The 22,014-nt window shown below is 37.7% G+C and overlaps 1 protein-coding gene across 22 annotated transcripts in view; it reads left to right on the top strand.

Moving 5' to 3' along the window:
• LRRC4C (leucine rich repeat containing 4C) overlaps window positions 1–22,014 on the top strand; it is a 1,217,033-nt gene that overhangs the window by 951,444 nt on the left and 243,575 nt on the right. Inside the window, exon 7 of one of the 22 annotated variants that reach the window (XM_067037006.1) lies at window positions 15,797–15,878. The exons of 20 other annotated variants lie outside the window; for them this stretch is intronic. The gene's annotated coding sequence lies outside the window, so the exon portion shown is untranslated. Of the gene's footprint in view, window positions 1–9; window positions 270–15,796; window positions 15,879–22,014 lie in introns of all 22 variants that reach the window. One more of the 22 variants, XM_067037010.1, reaches the window with a different exon arrangement.

Below are 22,014 nucleotides of genomic sequence, written 5' to 3'. Positions count from 1 at the left end.
TCCTGCCAGAAAATGTGCATGTGCCTGGGTCTACAGGGGGTAAAGAACATCCACGTGGAATATTCCCCACTCAGAAGAAATAGTCTGTCCATCTTGCTTTAGATTTGATGAACTACCGATCTGTAATAGTTTCACATCGATTTCATTACTGGGCAACAAGAATGAATTGACAGAGAAAGTAATCAACACATGATGTACCCATTGGAACATCTAATATGAGATGTTGGCGGCTTCTGTCAACCCAGCCAATTACCAAAGGTACTCAAAGGGTAAGTGATAGCCAAAATAAGCCACATGGTTCTGTGGACCACATCCTGCATAAGTATTAGTGAATGCAAAGCGGACACAGGATGACAGACCCCTCCATCAATACAACATTTCAGGTGAACGCCCTGTTTGTACTGTGTTCTTCAAGAAAACGCAGGTGTTTGTGGTATGATAAGAGCTTATTCTGTGTGTGTGTTTGAGAGAGAGAGAGAGAGAGACTGCATACTGATGCCAAGGTATAAGAAATGTATTAGGGAAAACAATTTTTTAAAAAAATAATTAAATCTAATCCTTCTCACCATGTAGATTGCTTTCTGTGCCAGAGCATGAGTTTGAAAGAGAAAACAGACTCAGATTTCTGAGAGCTTATTGATTCATGCCTTGCAAACTGCTAACAATTAGTCTTTCATTTAACAAATATTTATTGAGCACCTGCTATGTGCAGGCACTCTATACGAAGCGATGGAGATATAAAATTTTAAAAATTAATCCTCCCATAGCACATTATGCTATGCGAGATAAGTCAGAGAAAGACAAGCACTGTATGATATCACTTATATGTGGAATCTAAAAAAGTTAAACCTATAAAAAAAGAGTAAAATGGTGCTTACCAGGAGATGTGGAAGAGGAATAAGATTGATGGTGTTTACAGTTCCAAACTTGTAATCAGTAGCAAATAAGCCATATAGATCTAATGCACAGTACAGTGAATATAGACAGTGATATCGTACAATATCACTATGCAGTAGGATAAATACCGCTACAATGGCGATCACATTACATCACAATAAATAAATGTATCAAAGTAATATGCTGGACAGCTTAAACTTACACAATGTTACATACCAAATTTATTCAATAAAAGCAAAGATAGACATGATACTTATCCTCCTGGAAATTATAGTTTGGTAAGGGAGAAAGAAAATGAGGAAACCATAGTCCTCTAGACTATAATGAATCCTATAACTGCTCTATGTAACTGTGTGTGTGAGTGCACACACATACACACACACTTTAAATACAATTTAAAACTTATTATGGGACCATGAAGGTGTACAAAAACAACTATTTAGAGAATTTGGTGAAACATTCAAAGATAATGGAACTTTTAAGTCTTGGAAGTCTTGTCACTAGATAGTGTTGCAACTTACCCTGTAGCACTTACACAATGTTGCATACCAAATTTATTCAATCAAAAAGATAGACATGATAATTATACTCCTGGAATTTATAGTTTGGTAAGGGAGAAAGAAAATGAGGAAACCTGAGTCACTCTAGTGTAGGACACAGGAAGTAGAGGATGCTAGTGGGGGTTCTAATCCAGATTTTGAAATCACTGAAGATTTTAGAAGGAGGTACTTTCCAAACCAAGACCTAGGAGTTAGCCAGGGAAGCTGGGAAAGGAGGTTCCTGGTAATGGGGAAAATTCTGCTTATGCCTGGGATAGTTGGTGTGGGTTTACAGCGTGCCAGGTACTCTGTTATGGCTGAGGAAATCACAAGACCATCAGGAAATCATACTTTTTCACTTGAGGTGCTTCTTATCAACCTGTTGAGGAAGATATATCAGTATTTCCCAGTTCTCTATAAAACGCAGGAAAATTGGATATAATTCACCTGTAGAACATCTCCAACTTTAGAAATTATACGTTGGAATGAACTTTAGGCAGTATTCTTGGGATTTCAACCATTGGTCTTAATTTTGTCCTTTCCAGACATATTTTTTTGAAAGTCTAAAATGTCTTCCATGTGTTGGCGTGCTGTGTATTTGAAGTGAGGAAATGCCCCTTCTGGGTGTTTTCTTATAGTCTTATAGACTAAACTGCTCCAATTCCTCTAGCTGCTCTTCCTCTGATATGGAGGTTTGGGATGGTTCCATTTCACTTTCACTACTAGTGAAAAATTGATTGACAGAGAAAGCCATTAGCACATGATATCGCCGTTGTAACTTCTAACGTAATCTGTTGGTTGTTTCTGTTAATCCCCCTCCCATCCTGGCTCTTGTTCTCTAATTACACTCTGATCTTAGTGTTTGGTTCCAATGCGGAAATCATATTCCTTAGCATGTCCATTAGGATATTATTTCCATAAGGAAAAGAGTGTTTTCCACCACTATATTAATTGGAAGGTTACCTGTAAGAGTCGATGTTCAGAAGCAGCTTTGACGTGTGCAGGGAATTGGTTTAGAAATTGATATTTTACCCATCAATGAAATATTCACAGCCATTGACAACAATGGTGATGATGACTTTGTTGCTGATTTGTTGAGATGACTGATTAGTGGACCCTTTAAAAAATCCCTCATATTTTTATAATGCTACTTGTGTGGTAACTTTGATTTTAATAGTGTGATATCTCTACTACCAAATGTAAAATAGCTAGCTAGTGGGAAGCTGCTGCATAGCACAGGGAGATCAGCTCGGTGCTCTGTGACCACCTAGAGGGGTGGGAGGGAGGCTCAAGAGGGAGGGGATATGGGGATATATGTATGTGATTCACTGTGTTGTACAGCAGAAAGTAACACAACATGTAAAGCAATTATACTCCAATAAAGATGAAAAAAAAAGAATAATATTGGTTTCCCAACTGTTAAAAAAGAAAAATGGTGTGGTATCTAGAACCAGGTCCTCAGGTGCTTCTCATCTCCCTTCATCTCAGTCTTGACCTGTATATTTATGCTTGGTTTAACCATCCGTAGTTGTTTCTTGGCTTGACTGTGATGCTTTTCTCTCCATGGCATGTAATATATCATTATAGGAAACAAGTCAGAGGATAGTAGCAATCAGAAATAAGAAAACGGAAATAGCCAAAATTCTAGTTACAAGTTTCCATCATTAGATATAACACTGTTAGGTTTATTTACTGATCAACATAGGTCTAGTGAACACTTATTTAAATTTTGCATAAAACAACAACAATAAAGTTTTATTGAAGTCTGAGTTTGTACCATATCAGGCACTGGAGTACATTGGTGACCCAGGCAAGCACAGTCTCTGAACTCATGGAGCTTATATTCTAATTGGTGAAATAGATACTAAACAAATAAATATTTTTCAGTTTCTGATGTGTACTCTAAATGTAATAAACATAGCTATTCACAGATTGGCTTATATTCTTCTGAATACTTTATCATGCATGGTATTTTTTTTCTCTTATTCACAATTATACCATACTCTTCCTATTGCTAAGCCCTTTTTCTATCTCTACTAACCAAGATATAATAAATTTCTTTCTAAATAAAAAATAAGCTTCGACAACATCATTATAATCACTTCACAATCTATAATGTCATAAAAGTAAAATTATTCCAAAATACCATCTTTTTGGAAACAGGCTGTTTCGCTCTTTTCCATATTATAAACATTTTTTATAATCATCCTTACAATTAAAATATACATACATCTTAATTACTGCATCATTATATTTTCCAAAGGGAACATTACAGTGTCATAAGTTATCTTTTGAGAAATTGCAAAATTGTCTTCCAGAAAAATTAAACCATTTTCCCACCAGAACTATGTAGAAATGCTTATTTTCCTACAGCCTTGCCCACACTAGTATTTCAATTTTATTTTTAGTTTTAATTCTTAAACATTCTTTCTGGCTTGTCTGACATTTCAGGCTGCTACGCCTTTCACCATCCTACTTACATGCTTCTCAGTCTCAGCCTACTGCTTGCAGACGTCATTTGGACACTGGTCCAAGGAGACAAAATGGTGCTTCCTTCAAAATAGGTTCAGGACTTGCTTCCAGCTCTCTGTCCTGAGAAATGAAGTTTCCGTTTCTGAAACATATCTTTTACCCACCCACTAATTCCTGATCTTCCAACTTGTCAACAGTTATCCTTGGACAAAAAAAGGGACAAATGAGATTTTAATTTTAATTTTTGTTTAGTATCCACGGAGAGATGATGATGGATGTGCAGCGAGGTCTGTTACTCAGAGCTGTAAATTTCATGTGTCTAAGTTCTTAAAAAGTTTTCTTTTTTTTTGTTACAGCAGAACTCCTTCACTTTCTTCACTTTCAGTTAACTTCAAAATTGATGCCTAGGATGACTGCCAGTAATATTATATCACCCCATATGTTTTGCTTAATTACACTATTTCCTAAATTCATTTTTTGAAGTAAAAATTTTTCTCCACCTCGTCATCAAAACATTATGAACACTCTCTGTCACACTGAGATTAGAAGATAAAAACCGCTTTTTAAATTATATCTATTTGAAATGTTTCCAGAGTTTGGGTAGGGGGTGATAAATCATTCTGATCATTTAAATCCATGTTATAAATCACAGGATATCTGAATCTTATGGTGCATTTCATTGAGTTCAACTAAATGGCAAAAGCCCTATAAAATCCTAGTAAGTTTTAGATGTCTTTCAGATTTGAAGTATGTTTTCAATTTGCAGTATGTTAAAGCTCAGGTTACTTTTCTGCCAATATATTTGTGTTGGTTCTATGCGTAGTTCATGTTTCAATATAAGAAAAATATCTGTGTCTTATTAATAGTTGTATAATACAGAACATTAAGATGCGTTATAACGCAAATAGAATACTCTCTAGGGAACCTTATATTTCTTTTTGATGTTTACATCTTCAACAAATCATAAATGATATTGAGGTCACTGGAATGTGTTAAAATTATATGTCAAAAGGCAAGTGAAAGGTTTGCTAACAAAATCATGTCACAGATCTCTTCCCTTAATTGATCTTACTTCTTTTTATCACTTAAAAGAATAGGATGCAAGAGGGAGGAGATATGGGGATAAATGTATATGTATAGCAGATTCACTTTGCTATAAAGCAGAAACTAACACACCATTGTAAAGCAATTATACTCCAATAAAGATGTTAAAAAAGAAAAAAGAATAGGATAAGCATCTAATACATATCACCAAGCTGTAATGTGAAAAATAGATGCCCATTTTTACGAGTGTGTTTCTCCATTAAATATTCTATACCTTCTCTAATATTTTGGCATAAATCTGTACATTGAAAACTTCCTCTAATTCCTCTCCCACATCACCCCTTATACATCCCAATTCTTTTAGTTTAAGCAATTAAAAGAATGCCTCTGAAGGCAAAGTAAGGGTAGTTGCAGAGATGTAAACAAATCTTTATTTTATTTTTTTATAGGTTGCATTTTCATTTTTAAAAAATGCTATTTATTTATTTATTTATTTTTGGCTGTGTTGGGTCTTCGTTGCTGCGCGCGAGCTTTTCTCTAGTTGCGGCGAGCGGGGGCTACTCTTCATTGTGTTACATGGTCTTCTCATTGCAGTGGCTTCTCTTGTTGCAGAGCATGGGCTGTAGGTGCCCAGGCTTCAGTAGTTGCGGCTCACGGGCTCTAGAGCGCAGGCTCAGTAGTTGTGGTGCACAGGCTTAGTTGCTCCGCGGCATGTGGGATCTTCCTGGCCCAGGGCTTGAACCCGTGTCCTCTGCATTGGCAGGAGGATTCTTAGCCACTGTACCACCAGGAAAACCCCCAATTTTTATTTTAAATATAAAAATAGAAGGGTCATTTTGCACCAGGGGAACAGAAGTGTTACATTTCCTTAGTAGTAAAGTATATGATAAAGAGAACAAGGAAGGAAATTATAAACATGAATATGCTCAATAAAATCATTCAGAGATTTCAAAACCAAGGTCTCTGAAGTGTATAAATCAACAAGAAAAAAGATCAGAATAGAACCAGGAATAAGTTCTTTGCTATAATATGAGAAACTCCTACATGGTCTTTGATGTGCTTCCAGATAACCCTGTAGATAATGTGTGAACAAAGAGTTGCTTCCACAAAACATGAGACAGAACCCCATATTTATGGGTCCTATCAAAGAGCGAGTGGACAGAATATCTGGGTTTAGGTCCCAGAAATCTGTACTTTAATAAGCACATCAAAGACTTTCTAAGTAGCTGAAAACTACAAGCAAATATGTTGGAATCCAATTTTTAGAAAATGTAGAAAAGTTAAGAATATCTTCGAGGTTGTACACCTACATGATGACCTGTTGGAACCCCAATAGGGGTCTTTGATTACCAATCCACTGCTCTTTCTACAATGCTAGACTGCATATATTTTCACATTTTCTTGGTTTTGATATTGATCTTCAATTCTTCTCCTTTATGCCATCTAGTTAGAAAAGGTGAGATATGAGAAAGAAAGCATCTGGTACAGGACCTTGTACCCAGAAGACATTATGAAGAAACTGAGTGACTGATCGGTGCCTTGTAGCACAGGGCTTTACAAAGTAGGGGCCCAAGGATTACTGTCACAGCTCCCATTGATAATTTCAAACAAGCAGTACAAAGGTCAGTCACCAAATATCTATGCAGAAAAGGGCTGTCTTGGAGTATAAGGTATTTGAATTAAATAAAAGTATTCCTTAACTATACACATTTTAGAACATATCACTGATGAAACGGATGAGGTTGCTTTCTTTAAAGATCATTGTGAATGTTACCTATTTATATCATATCGTTATAGACCTCCAACAAAAGGGTAAGTAAAAAATAATAAAACTAGGTATCTCTAGACCGACAGTTGGATCGTTGGTAAAGGCTCAGAGTTACCACTGAGACCAGCACGATTGATGGGAGATGCATTACAAAAAAAGAAATAGATACAGTACAGAATTACCTTTCCACAGATCATAGTTTCCTGCAATGTGCTTACTCCTCTGACTTGAGGTAATAGTGAAACCCACTGAGGGCATGAAAGACCGCCAAAGGGTAATAAACCACGGCTTCTCTCTGCCTCTCCCACCCTCCCCTCTTCTTCTCTTTCTTCTCTTGGTCTCTTCTATTCTCTACCTGCTGTGTATCACCTGGTCACGTGGTCATGAGCCAGGAGTATCTTTGTGGTTGCTTGACGTGGCAAGTGAGACTAGATACAGGATGGACCAGGGGGTCATCTTGGGAGTTGGTCCAGTTGACTTTTTCATCTGAGAGTCTCAGAGAAGGAATCAGCAGGAATCTGAGGTCAGCTATCGACAGACTGTTTAGGAAAGCATCTATGATGAAGAAAAATGAACAAGTAACTCTCAGAAGGAGGGTTTATCTCTTCCTTCACCAGCTCTTCCGCTCCGAGCCATCTCCAGCTTGCTCACTCATTTGTCCTGCCCCTGAAGATAATTCTTAACTGAAGGTCAATGGCCTGCCCTGTTCCCTTAGGAGAAAAAGGTTATTCTGCCAGGAAGATTCATTGTCTGTATATAAATGAGAGCTGTGTTCTTCTTCTAGACAACTGGACACAGGGTGACTTGGTTTTCTGACATTTTTATCCTCCATGGTTGTCATGTCTTCAAAACTTCCAGAAGCCTGGAGCAATGGGGCCCTGAACCATCTTGCTGCTGTTATTCCAGTACTTTCCAGACATACTCCCAACCCTTCCCATACAAGATGACCAAAATGTTCTTGCTTCCATTATTATCTCCTCTGTCCCTCTAGGATGCCCTACCTTAACCCCTTCCTTCTCTTCCTTGTCTTGCCTGTTGCAGAACAATTTAAAATATAAATCCATGTTAAGTCTCTGATGCAGACTTTCTTCTTTCCTCAGAGTCATTTGTGAATCTAGATCCTGCTGTCATGTGTCTGTACAGAAATAACATTTCATTTTAGTTTCCCTATGATTTGCCTGGAGAATACCTAATCGAATCCCATAAAGTCCCTCATTCTGGAAGACTTGGTTTGGGGGACAGAAGGCATAGCTCTGAGCTCATGTAGTACCAATTCTTTGTGACAGGTACAGTGTAGAATTCATTAAAGGGCCATTCCATCCTGTCATATGAATCAACATTGCAATTCTTTTTTCATTTGGGTTGTAGCGTTGCTGTTTAGACCTTGTTTATTATTGCTGGAGGTTCAAAGTCAATGTTCACCTATTTTGAAATTAAATACCCTGCTATCCTCTACCACTGTTGTTTCCTTTATCTGCAAAGAATTATTGCATAGGCTTTTTTTTCCCTGGTTTGGATTCTGTCTGTTAAATTTTTCATTCAAAAAAGGACTAGAGGGGCTTCCCTGGTGGCGCAGTGGTTGAGAATCCGCCTGCCGATGCAGGAGACACGGGTTCGTGCCCTGGTCCGGGAAGATCCCACATGCCGCGGAGCAACCAAGCCCGTGAGCCGTGGCCGCTAGGCCTGCGCGTCCGGAGCCTGTGCTGCGCAACGGGAGAGGCCACAGCAGTGAGAGGCCCGCATACCGCAAAAAAAAAAAAAAAAAAAGGACTAGAGCTGAAGGATTTGTGATGGAATCAAAGCAAAGTGCATTCTTTTTTTTTTTTTTTTTTTTTTTTTTTTTGCGGTATGCGGGCCTCTCACTGTTGTGGCCTCTCCCATTGCGGAGCACAGGCTCCGGACGCGCAGGCTCAGCGGCCGTGGCTCACGGGCTTAGTTGCTCCGCGGCATGTGGGATCTTCCCGGACCGGGGCACGAACCCGTGTCTCCTGCATCGGCAGGCGGATTCTCAACCGCTGCGCCACCAGGGAAGCCCCAAAGTGCATTCTTAATCTATCAATATTCATTTCAGTTTCCCCATAAATCTTCAATGTCTCTTAAGAACATCTATTTTTCGGATCTCTCTCTCTCTCTCTCTCTCTCTCTATATATATATATATATATATTTTTTTTTTTTTTTTTTTTTTTTTTTATACACAGGCCTCTCACTGTTGTGGCCTCTCCCGTTGCAGAGCACAGGCTCCGGACGCACAGGCCCAGCGGCCACGGCTCACGGGCCCAGCCGCTCCGCGGCACGTGGGATCCTCCCGGACCGGGGCACGAACCCGCGTCCCCTGCATCGGCAGGCGGACTCTCAACCACTGCGCCACCAGGGAAGCCCCCTGGACCTCTATATTTTAAAGCAAAATGTTTTTGAATTAACTACCTAAATCTAAAATGACTTGTAATGAAATTATTTAGTTGAAGACGAGCACCGTACATAGGATATTATGTAGAAGGTGATAAAACATCCATATTAATTATAAAGTGTAAGTTTCCATTTATCTGTGGAATATTCCAACCCCAGTTGACTTGATTATGCAGAGCAACTATGGAAGGCTATGTAGTCTCTCTGTGGATTACATCCTGTCTTTGTGTAATTTTCTTTTTCATGATTTTGTCCCATCATCCTAGTAAGGCTACGTGCTCTCTGAGAGCTATGTTCTCTTCTGTTATACATGCCTTTATTTTAATCAAGTGCCTAGTGACTGTAATAGATTAACTTATTGATATCTCCTTTCTACTTCCATGGCTAGATTTTCCAGGACAACACCTAGGCCTTGGTCCTCTATTCTGGCATGGGGCATGACATTTTGTGAGCACTCAGCAAATTGTTCTTGTCCTGGAATTATATTTAAGACAAATAATTATTTTGATCTCCCAGTAGAGCATGGCACATAGTAGGTATTCAACAATGTTTTTCATTACTTTGGTTTGCTTCTTCTATGTATAATTTTTCAGAACAATTAATCTAGATGCTGCATTTTTTCTTTTTACTATTTAAAGCTTAACTTTAAATGAAAAATTATAACCAAGTATTTAAGCTGAGAGCTGCTAGAAACTCTTTCACCTGTTCAAGAAAGGTCCATGTCTTCAAGAACACTCTAGATTACCTGAATGGTTTGTGTCTTAAATTTTTTAATTAAGTAAAATTCATTTATTTTTTTTAATTTTGATAGATTTTATTTTTAGAGCAGTTTTACATTACAGAAAAATTATGTAGATTGTACAGAGTTCCCATATGCCCCCTTCTTTATCACATACACACAAACACACACACGATTTCCCCTATGATTAATATCTTGCATTAGTATGGTAAATTTTTTATGATTGATGATAGTTGGGGAACCAATACTGCTACATTATTATTAACTAAAGTTCATAGTTTATGTTGGAGTTCGCTCTGTGTTATAAGTTCTATAGCTTTTACTAAGTGCATAATGTCATATATCCACCATCACACAGAATATTTTCACTGCCCTAAAACTCCCCTCTTCTTCTTCTGCGCTCCAACTATTCATCCACCACCCCTCACCTCCCTAATTCCTGGCAAGCCTTGATCTTTTAACGGTCTGTACAGTTTTGTCTTTTCCAAACTGTCATATATTGGAGAATCACCAACGATATCATCTTCTCATTTTATCTCTTTCACTTAGCAGTATGCAGTTAATGCTCCTTCATGTCACTTTATAACTTGATATTTCCTTTCTTTTTATCAGCGAATACTGTTCTGTTGTTTAGATGTACCATAGCTTGTTTGTCTCTTCACCTACTGAAGAACATCTTGGTTGCTTCCAATTTTTAGCAAGTGTGAATGAAGCTGCTACCTCTCTGGTCAGGTTTTTGTGTGGATGTAAATTTTCAACTCATTTGAGTAAATATTTTTTTTCATTTATTTCCCACTTTATTTCTGCTCCTGCTAATATATAGTAAATGGTGATAAGTTTTGTGACTTCAGATACAACCATTTCCAACATTTGCCTAGTGAAAATAGGGGAGTTACAATACCGGGAAGTCTGTAAACTGTAGTTTGGGCTTTCAGGGGAAATATTGTTCAGTAGTTGGGTCAGTAGGCTCGAAAATAAGATTGTGTTCAAATGCCGTGTTTTTAACTTCTCACTCCACAGTCCTAGAGAAGTTGCTTAACTTTGCTTCAGTTCCCTCACCGCGTCTCAGAATGGGGTGATAGTGGCATATCACACCTTTGTTTGATGCTTAAAAGAGATAATATGTGTAAGTGCTAACTTGACAAAAGTGAGCTGATCTGAGAGGGGTTATTATGTAGGTGTAGATCTTCTTACATAGATCAGTTATGTGAATGGAATAAAATGTTACAAGTATCAATCTCGTGATCTTCAGAAACAAATAAACAAAGCTTGTCATTTGTTCATGCATTCCCATCACCTATTTATTGAATGTTGCTATGAGCCAGGAATTATGCTGATATTTGAGATATTGAGAGGAAAGACAGAATCCCTGCTTTCAAGAAACAAACATCTCCAAAGAAGCAAGGAGGCCATTTGCATGTACTGTGAAGGAGATCGGGGGTTTCATAAGGAAAAGTGACATTTTCCTGACCTTTGGCACACAAAACTCCATTTTGCACGAAGGCTAATTCATAGACTCCTGAGTCAGACAGAGTTGGGTCCCAGGCCCTGCTCAACCACCACCTGGCTGTGGATACTTCTGTAATTTCCTTATCATTTCCAAACGTCAATTCAATTTTTTAGCTATGTATTGGACATTTAAGTTACTTCCTAAGATAGATGCGATGATTAGATGACATGATTAATAGATCACCTAACACACAATTAGTGCTTTAATAATATTAGCTATTGCTATTAATCTGTGGGTTTTCATCCGATAGTTTAGATAAATTTTAGGTTGTAAGAAACAACTGATTTTTAAAGTTTCCCGTTCACAGGGTTCCTAGCCTTAGAGAGAAATTACAAGTTTAGGATATTCTGAACAACTTGTGAGCAGGGTATCAACAGATCAGAAATCTATTTTAGATTCAGTTAATTTAGTTTAACACTCAAGATTTAGCTGAATTCCTTGTTTTATTTAAAGAGACATGCTTGATGCTTCTGTAACTGTCTTGTACAGCTAAACACTGACAGAAGTGTGATGTCTAAATTAATGCCAGCCATACTAATCAAAGGTTATTTGCTTTACTGTTTAAACAGATATTATTCATGGCACGAGCTGATGTGTTTTGATTTTTCAACATGTCAGCTCTAAGATCAGAGTGGATATTTTAGCCTTGTGATAACTCCCTATAAATAGAGGCATAAATGATAAATGCTCATTGATGCAGTTACAAATTGTCATTTGGGATCCTTTGATCCTGGCAAAAATATAATGACCCTGAGTTAGAACATGGCACTAGGGGTGACTTCTGTCTCCAACACTCTGTAAGCCAGCGATTCTTGGCGCAGAGATGCTATAATTTTCCTCTCATCTTATTGTAGGAAACCTTCCTCCTTATCTGCATGTTTGGATTCTTGTCCTTCTCCTAACTGTGCACGTGTTCCAGCCACCTAGAACAAGGTCCGACTGAAGCCCTAGCAGGTAGGCATTAGTAAAACACAGAACCTAGCAGTCCAGTCCAGTCTGATAGGTTTTATCTGATGATCTTACCCTCTAGTCTTTAGAAGTCTATAGTTAGAGTGTTAGCAAGGAAGGTATAGCACGATGATTATAACCAACTCCTTGGACCTAAGGTACGATATTACTCTACCTGGATTAAAATCCCATCTCTGTTGCTAACAAGGTAAAATCTTGGACAAGTAAATTAGTTTCTTCTTATTTTAAAAGTGGATAACAGTACTCCAGAATTATTACTTGAGGCATACATGAGATAATTTATACATATTTAGTACATGGGAAAAGAACCACATAGCCTGCCCACAACCGTGAGTTCTTGATGACCAACCCCCCACCCCAGTATTCTAAGCAGATTAGTATAATATGCAGAGATGGGGTGGGGTGTGGAATTAATGATTCCCTGCTCTGTTCTCAGTGGCAGTGTACTTTTCCTCTGTGCCCTAAAGTGACTCCATCGCTTTGCTTTCTGGTGGCCCCAGTAAGTTCTCCCGTGTTTAATGTGCCTGCTAGGATCTCCGATTTAGGTCATTTTTCGAAAATCCTCCTGCAGCTCTGAATTCTCCCCTGCATACCTTCGGTTTACTAAACAATTAATGACCCATTCTCTCTTTCTCCTTTCATTCACACCCAGTAGTTAGTACCCAAAGTCCATCTCAAGGAAAAGAAAAAAAAAAAACAAGCTTCAGCTCTCCTCCTCCCTCATCCCCTAAGTTGAACATATGAGTGAAAAATATAAAATAAACATATTGAGCATCTCTTGGTCACTCGAGGAATGGGGAAAGGCTGAAATCTGGACTGTACAGTACCTTGTCCTTTGAATTTCAGGAAATACCTGAAGTGACACAAAGCCAGAAACCTACAAGACTTGGTGGCGTAAGTAACAGTCTGAAGCTGAGTCCATGTGCACTAAATTTATGTGGCAAGTTGCACAATTTCCCCAAGATCGGTTCAGGTTGCCTCCTACCTCCCATCTGGCCCAGTTAGCAGATTGCTATTAGTATGTTAATGAAATGCAGGCTGCCAGCATTGGAACTTGGTACCTGGGTGTTCCTTGACTGGGGTCCCTAACACACACTGCGATCCTGTCTCACTCAACTATAAAATTACCAGCAATGGCAGGAGGCTCCCAGTGAATTCTTTCCTCCACAAGATGTTTAGCCTCTCCTGTGACTCTGAATGAGAGCTTGTGAGCTTGGGAAAGGGCAGTCAGGAACGGAGTGTCTTCAAAGTTTTCATCCAGAATGTCCAGCTTCTTAGCCCAGGTAATAGCTTTTGTAGTTGGCCACATAAGCCCATAACCCTTTTACAGTGTACGTATGGGTGCCATGAGCTCAATAAAACCAGGGCAATTGAACTTTATATCATTTCTTCTTTAAAAGAGGTATCACGTTTTGAAAGGCCCCAAGGAATTTCCAATAGATCAAGAAACAGGTAGCCTGATAATACATCTTACCTGGGCCTCCTCTTTCACCCACTTTTATACATGGGAATGCATCTAATTGGGGAAAAATCTGTGTTTTCAAATGAAGGTTAAATAAGTCAGCAACTCTCAGGGAGAAGCAGACCATTTGTAGGCTACTTTTTTCCATGCATATTTTACTCTATGTATAAAATCAGATCAAGGGTTGAGGAGGTCTAGTGGGGGATAGAGAATACCTTTATGCGTGGCCATATTTCATCCTTAAGTCAATCATGCTGTAATTGAGCACCAAACGCAGGAGGGAAAATGAGATGGAATGTTTGAGGCAAAAGGAAATCTTGGTGGAAATTAACTTGGCCTCAGAAGAGCCTTTAAAAAACAAAATGCCAAAAGCAAGCCAGTCCGGGCTTCCCTGGTGGCGCAGTGGTTGAGAGTCCGCCTGCCGATGCAGGGGACGCGGGTTCGTGCCCCGGTCCGGGAAGATCCCACATGCCGCGGAGCGGCTGGGCCCGTGAGCCGTGGCCGCTGAGCCTGCGCATCTGGAGCCCTGTGCTCTGCAGCGGGAGAGGCCACAGCAGTGAGAAGCCCAAGTCCCGAAAAAAAAAAGAACAACAAAGCAAGGCAGTCCAATTGCAGATTTGAAGGACAGCATTCAAAAAGGACAATAAATGCAAATAATACACCAACCATTTACAAAGTTACTTTGGCCCCAAAAGAGAAGGAATTCATTTAACTTGAACTCCTACCATTGCTGCCAGTAAAATCATGGTTAATTTGCTCCTGCATACCTTTTTCTGGCACATGCACTATCCCTTTTGATCCAGATATGATCACAGCCTTGGGGAAGCTGTCACCTTCATGGAAATAAACGATCTTAGGTTTGCTCTTATATCTACAGCAATTGCTATGAGAGGGCCCCCAATTAAAGGAGTAAATAAGAAGTTAGAAATTAAAACCACATAAGGGGAAAATTAATGAACCCTTTACCAAAAAAATACAAAACGAAAGGAACACATGACTGCATCTATCCTTAGGTCGCTCTCTCGTAATTCCTGCCAAGGAAGTGTCAGAAGAAAGTGACAAATGTCCCGGGAAATCTGTGGGCATCTGACTCAAATTTTTCACCTCTTTTAATGAGTATCTCTATCAGGAAATGGGGATATTTTATTAGGAGAGGTGACTCATTCAAACTCAGATCAGAAATCTCTGTCTTTTTAGTATTATTCAATGGTTTTATTGTATATGCATTGTACATCAGTATATATAAACTGATATAAAAATAAAAGTGAGGAAAGCTGGGAGAGAGAATAAGAATAAAAGAAAGGCCAATTTTATGTGCTTCTGTTTCTCCAACTCTCCCTTTTGTCTTTTGGAGAAATGCAGAATTTTATTTTGAAACAAAAATATGCAAATAACAATATCCAAGATACCTCAGATATTGCAGGGTAATAAAGTGCATTGTTACTAATTGCACATTGAATCAAATCAGTGAGTCAACAGACACAGATATATATGACATCGCAATATGGAAGAGTTTAATTAACCCAGTGGAACTTGAGACCTTTCTAGAATGATTAACCCAAGGAAGCAACCCACTTTAGAATTATGTATGTGGGCTTTCCAATTTAAGAGTAGCTGATAAGCCCCATCTGGTAAGAGACATTTTGCTATTATTACCACATATTTGTTTATTACATTTTACTTCAAAGAGCTTAAAGTGTTATACTGAGACTTTGGCACTTCTGATATCATAAAAATAAAAGGGAGGAAAACTAGACGAGAGAATAAGAATGAAAGAAAAAGGAATAAATGATGGAAAGGATAATAGTTGCGAATAATTGCTAATTTGAATTTCCTTTGGAGTGCCTACAGACCTTACAGCCTACCAGAAATACTAGTGGGAATAGAGGATGACCCAATGTAATTGAACAAACTAAGTTACTTTATAGCTATATCGTTTAATCTTCACAGCACTCTGATAAGGTAGGAATTATTGCCTCCACATTGCAGATAAAGAGCCGTCTCTGGGAGGATTGATGAAATCAGCCAAAGTCCAATGACTGCTCAGTGGAAGCATTGGAATTTGACCCAGGTCAGTCTGATTCTTAAGCTCAAGAAGTTTCTATTACCTTCTACTTGTTCCCAACACAGCTGGATTTTTCAAGATATTGTCAAATTCTAGGTTGAAATGCTGAGAACATCTTAGGGACCATTTGGATATCCTTCTTTACTGCCACGTGACATAATTTGCTCCAGTAGTTTTTCAATTTTCTAAATGTCCCTGAATCTTAATCCCCTCTGATGTATGTTCAGAATAACTTGAGTTAGATAGATAGGGCTTGGCAACTCCAATGGGAACTCCCTAAACAGAGGAAAAGCTTTTCTCTGTTTTAATCAGTGTTTGATTACTGATACAGCTTTCCTTGAGATGACAAAAAGAATGAATCATCGTCCTCTTAGATTTCCTTCTCAGAGTCAGAAGGAAGACTTTTCAGGCATCGCCACTAAATCGCAGGAACACGCATCTGTTGCCCACGGGAGCATATATTAGAAACTTGTGTCTGTGGAAACCCACCCCTGCCTCTGAGAATAACTTTGAGTGCAGCGCTGCAAGCGTTTATACTGAAGTATTGTTGGACAGTTGATATAATTAAATAGGTCTATTTATATTATGCTGCCAATTTTTGGAAATACACCCAATTAATACATAAAGTAATACACAAATACACAAAAGAACGTGGTAATAAATAGTGGGGTTTTTTTAAGATTGTGTTAATTTCGAGGGATGTGTCACTAGTGGTTTACTTTTGCTTGGGAATTTCCAGAATTTATTAAAAGGTACCCAGTGGAAATCTAGTTGATAATGAATTGTTTGTAGAAAAATATAATAAACCTGTCAGAAATGGGTTTCTAATTTGTTTAAAACAATCCCTTGTGACCAAAAAAAAAAAAGAGAGAGAGAGAGGAAAGAAAAGAAATGTTGAGAATGTATCAACTGAGATGGTCTGACTCTAGAGAGATCAAAATGTAGGAGCTGAAAGAAAAGATCAAGCATAGGAAGTCTATTTTTTCATCACGTCTGAAGTATCTAATTTTAGGAGAGTCTTAGTATTCCTGCCAGATGGTTTCCCTACAGAATCGTACAGTGAGAACAATTTGAGTGTTGGACCCACCAGCCACGAGGTTGAATCCTGGTCCTGCTCTACGTTTGGTGCATAACCTTGCAAACATTACTTAATTTGTCTAAATTCATTTTTTTTAATCTATATAGAAGGTATAATAATAGTACCTACCTCATAAGACAATATCAAATAAGATCAATTAGATAGCAATAGGTATAATTGCTAGTGTTTACCAGTAAGTTTTAGCTATAGTAAAATGCAGTATTTTTATAAACAAGAAGATTTTATACAGTTTTGTTTCCCACTCCTTCCCTTCCCCTAATTTTGGTTCTAAGAATTCCTATTTCCACAGCCATCCACTCTACATCCCCGTAACACTATAAAGCAAAGATTTTCCTAGGGGATTTCTGTCATATAATGTAACTTAATTCTAAGAACACACAATAGCTGAGAGCCATTTTGTCCAAATGTTATGGTAGTTTATTTGGGGGCTTCAGTAATTTGTTCTCTAAAGTTGTAGCATAAGAATCAGGAGCTGATCATTGACACAATGGATAATTTCTACTCATATATTATTGAAGACTGCAGGACCTTAGTCCAGTATCTCAATGCCCAAAGGCTGAATTCCTGCAGAACAACTAGATTCAGTATTATGTCTGGCCAGTGGTATAATAGTAGTATCATCACTGAGAGAGAACCATTGATGGCACAGATGTGGCTTAGTCATCAGCAAATGAGGGCAGACTCAAGTTTCCAAGCTCAGAGACAGCTGCCTACTTCCTACACTGCCTATTTCTGTATGCTCCAGTTGATCCCTTTATGCCCCAAAGACTGAGATTTACTTATCTTCTTTATCTGCTCTCATGAAATACTTGTTATGACATGAAGTTATCCAGCCAATTTTTAAGCCTAGAAACGATATTTATTTGACAGGGATAAGAAATGCTGAAAGTTAATAGCATATTTCAACACACTAAAATCTCCTACCTTTACATTAAATTACTGTTGTACTAAATTTCTCCTAGATGACAGTTACTCTACAGCAAGATTACGGAATAGAAGTTAAAGGCAGACTCAACTGGTTTGTGACAAATTTATGTCATAAATTTGTATTGCCCAAATCAATCGTGTCCCTCAGATTGGACACATTTTTTCCTACTTCCTTATCACCAAGATGATTTAATTTATTTTTTTCATTTTAAAGTCGGCTTTGACTATCCTAGCACATTACTAAAGTGGATAATGCTTTCCTCAGCAAAGACTAAGTCTTCTCTCAAATCAAATTAATCCATTGGTTCAGGCTTGTGGATGTTCATTCTTTTAACCATGGGATTAAATGTGCATTGTACAGTCATCCATAGCCATGGGATACTGAGACGATGATCGAGCAGTTGTCGCGGAAACATTGTGAATATCCAATCTATTGCAATATTTAGCTACGTGCGCGCGCGCACACACACACACTCACGCACATACATGCAATACCCGTCAATAAGTTTGTAAAATGTGTGTCAGGTAAAGAGAACATCTTTTTTCTCTTCAAGGGCATTACTAATTTGCGTGTGGGTGTGAGTGTATGCATGTGTATGTGTATGTGAACACCGATTTCATTTGCATTAAATTCTCATCATGCTTTCTGTTCATAGTGATAATATTTTATGTTTTAATGGTATTTTTCACCATAGAGCCCATTGAGTTAGATAAGTTTTCCATGAAGTTTGTAGTAGATACTATTATTGAAGATATTTATTCTGATGTAAAACCAGCAGAGAAATTTATAGTTTAAAAGATAGATACTTTACATGTATTTAATCAATTAATCATCCCAACAAGCTATAGCCTTATAGTGGAGGTATTATTATCTCCACTTAAGTGTAAGAAAACTAAACCATAGAAATGAAGCAACTTGTCTATGGACACACAAGTATTAATTATGCCCAAGTATTAAGAACCAAGCACACAAAAATTAATATTTGTGCTCCGTTCTTTCTCTGAATCAAACTTTAAACCACTGTATTATACTGCTCTCACAGCGTCTGGCTTCCCTGCCTTGTTTTCTAGATACTCCTAGTACATACTTCAAACAGATAAGAATTTAACCATGAAGTTCTGAAAACCAGATCAAGAGCAAAGGATTCTATAGAAGATTCTATAGAACCTCAACCACCACAAAATCCTTGCCTAATTGCTGTAGATTTTAATCTTCTGATTTGAGTTACCTCTATCTGGAATGCCTGTGCTACTTACTCTGAAAAAATCCTACTCTCTCAAGTTTTAACTGAAGTGTAGCCTCCTCTGTGAAGCCTTTCCTGATCTGAGAAGAATGTGTTATTTTCCTCTTGTATCCTGCACATAGCTTCACTGAAGTATAGATGCATTGACAATTATTTTCCTTAGAGTCTATAAATTCTATGGGGTGTGAGAGGCCATTTTTTAATTGGCACAGCACAGTGGTTCTCGAACTTCAGAACGTACCAGAAGCATCCAGTACTCTTTAAAACACAGATTGCTGAGCCCTGCCACCCAGAGATTCTAATTCAGTAGGTAGGAGGTGGAGCCCACAAATTTGCATTTCTAACAAGTTCACAGTTGATATTGATACTGCTGCTGTAGACCACAATATGAGAACCACTTATGCATCAGCTGACACACTAAAACATTTTAAAGGAGCATCTTACTCTATGGCTTTCATTCCTCAGAACAAGTTGCTGCTAAGTTTTTAGTATAAAGAGTGATGAACTTGTAATCATCAGGTATGAAACTGATTCCCACACAGAGAGAATGGAGCATCAGAAGAGATTACAGAAATATACTCCAGGTTTTGTCTTTCTCTCCAATCTTCCTAACCAGTTATTTCAAACTGAGAGTAGGAAGTAGAAAGGCAGACTTTCAACTTTGATTGAAAAAAAAGGAACTTCAGATTTCTGCACCTTCTGCTTTGAGTCTTTAGGTACTTTGATGCATTTATCCAAAATACAAAAACTCATTTGTTTGCCTTATTTTGGTGGGGTAAATATCACACAATAGGAATTAGACTTGGATTTTAAGCATTTTATGGAAACTGTTAGATAGAAAATAGTTGTGTGGGCCTACATGAAATCAAATTAATTAATCAGTGCTCTTCAATAAAATAGTTCCACATTTTGTATTAAAATTGGATTGATATGTTTTATTTCAATGGCCAAAATGACTGGTGAGATACCTATTATTTAGACTCAGTAGGATGTGTCCCTCCTCAAACTTTGTGTTAGGATCGCCTATAACTTTCATATCCATATCTAAGTATCTTTGAGCTACCGTAGTTCTTCATATTTTTTTTTTATCTCCTGTTCAAATTGCTTTTTAGGGAAGCTTCTAATGTTAGTCATTTTCATTTTACTATGACTTTAAGTCCTACTGTCTCCCTTGGTATTTGTTTGAAGTTTAATTCCTCATTTATAATAGTTAAATAAATCAAGGCTTTTGTACCTGTCAAATACCTGTCGGTAAAGAAATGGGAAACACACAAATGCACCTACACACAAACATATTTTATTTCTAACTCCATATATTTATGAATCCCAATTCCATATCAGACCTTCCTTGAATTCTGCAGAAGCAATTGTGACAGGGGATTTATAATCAGTTATTATAGCACAAACATGGTTTGTATGCTTGATATTTACTTCTGTGTCCTTTCACAACTAAGAGATATAATCAGAATTATTAACTCCAAACTGGAAGGGACATTTCTGGCTGCCTAAGCCAGATCTACTACCTAGGAGGATGGATGAGAATGCAGTCACTGAACAGTGCATAAGATGAGACACTCACTTCTCTGCAAGACTATCCAACCTATGGTCAATAATTAAATCTAGAAATATATTTCTTTTAATATTATAAAGTTTGCTCCCTCATTTAATTCTAGTTCTTCCTCACAGAAATACACTTAACATCTACACCCCAAAGACTGTCTTTTAAAAGATGAGTTAATATTAATAAATCACCTTTGAAATGACCTCATATGGCCTTATTATGCTTACAAGAGAAAAAGTCCTAATTTAATTGTTCATGGAAATAAGAATTTTTGATCAGGTACTTAAATTATACTTGTAATAATTTTCTGTGATGTCCCCTAAAGTTAATTAAGAGGAATAAGTCATTCATGAAACACTTTCAAAAGGAGATCCAAAGATCAATGTTTCTAGTTGTCTTGCATCGACCCATTTCTTGGAATATGATGTGAATTGATATACTTGATAACGGAATGTCTAGATTTAAAGCTTGGTGCCTTACCAAGTGAATCCAGAATATATGCTCAAAAATCTAACAGGCTTGGATTAGCAAAAACATCATTTATTGCTGTGTACTGAGTTTCTTATATGTCATGGCAACTCTGAACTACTTCATCAGGTTTTCCTAACTTTAAATGGCCGCAGAGTTTCTCAGCCACAGTAGGACTGACTTTTTATGGTGGAAATTCTGTTTTGAGATCTGTTCTGTGCATTGTAGGGTGTTTGGTAACATCACTGGCCTTCACCGACTAGACGCCAACAGCACTTTCCCAATTCCAATAACTGAAAATGTTTCCAAACATTGATCATTTTGCCCTTGGTGGGAAAGTTATTAAAGAATGGTGTGTCCTCTTGTTTTCTTTCCTCTCAAAAAGCCTCCAGATACTTTTTACAATATATTCATTTTTCTCTGGAAATCTTTAGGATGTGTAATATCAGAATTTCTCCCAGAAGAAGAAAATAATTATCATATTCTAGTCTGTAGACTATTCCAATACAGAAAATGCCAAAAAGTTAGATTCAAATCACTGAAATAAGAACTATAAATTTGAAAATAATCAAATTTAGTGAACCTCCTTATTCCCCACCTTCCCCAAATATAACAAAATTAAATCATATAATACAGTTTAAGAGAAATGTTACATATATGGCCCACAGAGATATGTACACCAACATTGAGAAATAAGAAAGTAACCCAGACATGGGTGGCAGAAATAGTGTGATGGCATCAATTACCCACAGCTGAGAAGGTGCCAATAATAGGTCTTCTCATAGTGATATACATTATATAACACATACTGCTATCATCATCATTATTAAATAATGAGCTGTG

The sequence above is a fragment of the Kogia breviceps genome, chromosome 7, assembly GCF_026419965.1.
Source record: "Kogia breviceps isolate mKogBre1 chromosome 7, mKogBre1 haplotype 1, whole genome shotgun sequence".
NCBI classification, from domain to species: Eukaryota; Metazoa; Chordata; class Mammalia; order Artiodactyla; family Physeteridae; genus Kogia; species Kogia breviceps.
This window is presented reverse-complemented; position numbering and strand designations above follow the sequence as displayed.